Consider the following 3721-nt stretch of genomic DNA (forward strand, 5'->3'; position numbering starts at 1 on the left):
CCTCAAGGCAGGAGCAACACGAACCGATTCCAGTCACAATATACAGTATTTTAATATATTATGAAATAATACCCACATTGTACAGCTGTTTTACAATATTTCTATCAAAATACTCATTATTACATATAAAACTTGTAACTTTCAGCCCTGATTGAGTTCATTTAAAAACTACATTGACACATCAAATCCATGGTTTAATTATTGTTTACTCATCGGTTATTAAGGTAAAACAAAATGACCAGTTTGACTTAATGTTTGCTAAATATGTGATGGCCATATGGATTTCCTGTGAGGTTTTTCGAGATTCATTAATTATGCTGTTCCAGAACTAGTCTAACTTTTTACTTAAATTATTATTGGTTTTTTTAGAGCTAAATTAAGGCCATAACATTTGTTCAAAAGAAATAAATTTAAACTGGGGGAAAAAAAAAATCTGAACCTTAAATCTGAAAAGTAGCTTTGAATATTTTTTTCTTCAGTTTTGTAACATTTTTTTCAGTTTCAAATCTATTTTTTCAGTTTCATCAGTTTTTTTCTTTTAAACAAACTTTATGGCCCCAATTTAGCTCCATATTTTTGGAAGGAAATTGTTGTTGAGACGAAACCGGTTTCTTAGTGCTGGAGTTTGTAGAAACAGATTCTGTTGATAAGCTGGAAGATGTGCAGATAAATGTGTCCCTGTTCGGGTGAATTTGTCCAAATAACCAGTATGGTCACCAAACTGTCCACTGGGGGGCGCTGACAGGAGGTTAACGGATCCAACCTTCAGATAACGGTGATTCAACCACTGCAGGTAAAAACAGGGTCTGAAAGCATGAGTGGGCGTTGGATGTGATTCATGTTTGTTCCTGTTTGTGTTCAGATGGCTGTCCTGAACGCTGAACTCAAACAGATCTTGGACAACAAAGAGAAACGGTGTGCAACCAAGATCAACAGATTGAGTCACACAGAGGACACGCAGGTGACATCAGAGCAACCCCGACTGCAGGTACGCTTCTCCCAGAGACAACAAACCTTAAAAACAGCCCTCCATAACCCAGTTAAAACTGGAGACGTTTTTGACTCTTTTTTAGGCTAGATGGTGTTTTTAATATTGCTAATCACCATAAATGAATAAAATCTGATAAAATTCCTGAAATAAGCAGGTATTTCTTTTCACTCTAATGATGTTCTGCAGGAAAAATATTCAGTTATTGGATAGGAAATGTTCACATATTAATCCCTCTGGTCAGAGGTGGGCCTGCTAGCCAAAAAGCTAGTTATGCTAACCATAGAGCAATAAACATTAGCTCTGCTAACATGTTACACCAACATAGTATTTGGTAGAAGCTAATGCTAAAGTGCTAACTTCAATGACTTATGTTGTGCTACAAAGTAATAAATCATCCTCTACAATTTATTAGCAGTTATTGCTCATTTAGCTGCTCTTTAGCTCTTCAGGAAGTGATTTAGAGCAGACCTTTCACTCAGTTTTAGTTTTATACCTGTTGTCGAGTATTGCTAACTAAACACAGATGTTGAACTTTATTCAATTGAAAATGTACAAAAGAGTAAATTAGCGATTTGGAATTCATCTGTAAAATTTAATTTTAGGGAAGCTAAGTGAGCTAAGTGCTTTTAAAGTTAGCAGAAATGCTAAAATGCTAAGCAAAATAATTAGCTCAGCTATTCATGCGGTAGCAGATTGTATCCTTGTTCTGCTGGATGAATTAGGAGAATTAGAATTAGAATATCTGTTATTGTCGCTGAGAAAAAACAATGTTCAAGGTCAATGTTAAACCAGTGAAATTAAGTTCAGCATCCTCTCACAGGCAGCAGTTAAAAGATAAAATCTATACATGTGCATTAAAATCTATACGTGCAAAAGAAACAGCAGATCTTCCAGAAATATTAAGTAAAGTGAATGACCTTAAGGTCACAGCACTACTACCATATTTGACCGTTATAATTTTCGTTTTCAGAAGTAGAGTGCTAGTTTTACGAAGCTCCACACTTTTCACATCAGACCACAGAATATTTTACCAAACATCTTCATTAATAAGATGTTTTTGGTTTAATTTATTGATTTATTGGTTATTTGAGATTGTTTAGCTTCATGTAAGAGATAAGATAAATTTTCACATCATTAGCTGTGTTTTTCCTTTGCACATATAATTGCGCAATTTGAGATTTTGAAAATAAATGTACTTATTGGAAACACAGCAATTTTGAAAAAAAAAAAAAAACTTTTTAGTTTTCACTGTCCGTATTGAAAATGGTTTATTTCGCAAAACTGCAATTAAACACTTTTTCGCATCACACAAGTCACATGATAAACAACTGGATGTTACTACTGATGGAAACGACAAAGAAAAAGACGACAGGAAGTAGTTGGAGGATCATGTTGCTTCATGTTTTTTAATGATTTACTGTGTGAACAAACTTACTCACATTTAGTTTCTTATTTAATGGAAAAACTGCAATTGCAAAATTGTGTTTTTTTGACATTAGCAAAATACTGACAAAGTTTTGCAAACCTTTGTGATAGAAACGCAGCCATTGAGGGACAGGAGGGAATGTTTTCTGGCTGTTTGACCCCAGAATCTCAGTGAAGGATCTGAGAACTCATCCCGACATCAAACCCTCTTTAGATCCTTTGCGGCTGAATCAGTTAAAGTATTTATTTAAAGCTGACATGCTGGGTGTAAAACCCTCTGCAGGACTTTCCGTTGTTTGGACAGTGAGTCATCCGGATATCGACCTTTTCTGTTCTGCCTTTGGCTAACTTGTTGTTTCTCAGGTTTGCATCAGGATAAAGATTGGCTTTCATGGAGAGCATGATGTCCGAGCCGCAGGTCGATAACTCAGCCAACTCTTCATCTCCCACATTTAAAACAACACAGCTGGTTTCATTACACAAACACACTCTGTCCTGCTGCCTCACATCTGTTACTGGAAGTCTCCATGCTTCTCATTCCCCCATCGCCTGATGGACCAAGAAGCTCCTCTCTGATTGGCCCTCAGCTCAGGCTCCCCAGCAGCCAATCAGCTTGCTCCGTGGAAGTGGTGCGCAGCATCTCCTGAGGGTCTGACTGCTAGGAAGTCAGGGATGTACGAGCATCTCCTCCTCCTTATCACCGTTTCCGGGAAGTGTGTGTGTCTGTGTGTGTGTGTGTGTGTGTGTGTGTGTGTGTGTGTGTGTGTGTGTTTTCCATGCAGCAACACGATTCATCACACCGTTTTTTGGGGTGTTATTTTCTGTCAGCTGCTGAGTCATCTTTTCATGATTTTAATGTGGCTGCATCTAGTGATGAAGTTCACTGATTCCCCGAAAAGCAGACAAAGAGATTGACTCATCAGAGGCTGCAGCAGCTGATGAAAACATAAAGGAAACATGATGAAAACATGATGGAAACACGATGAAAACATGATGAAAACATGATGAAAACATGATGAAAACATGAAGGAAACACGATGAAAACATGATGAAAACATGAAGGAAACATGATGAAAACATAAAGGAAACATGATGAAAACATAAAGAAAACATGATGAAAACATGAAGGAAACATGATGAAAACATGAAGGAAACATGATGAAAATGTGATGAAAACATGAAGGAAACATGATGAAAACATGATGAAAACATGAAGGAAACATGAAGGAAACATGATGAAAATGTGATGAAAACATGAAGGAAACATGATGAAAACATGATGAAAACATGAAGGAAACATGAAGG

This window comes from Poecilia latipinna, unplaced genomic scaffold (assembly GCF_001443285.1).
Source record: "Poecilia latipinna isolate Pla-1442-1.1 unplaced genomic scaffold, P_latipinna-1.0 Scaffold1862, whole genome shotgun sequence".
In the NCBI taxonomy this organism is placed as follows: domain Eukaryota; kingdom Metazoa; phylum Chordata; class Actinopteri; order Cyprinodontiformes; family Poeciliidae; genus Poecilia; species Poecilia latipinna.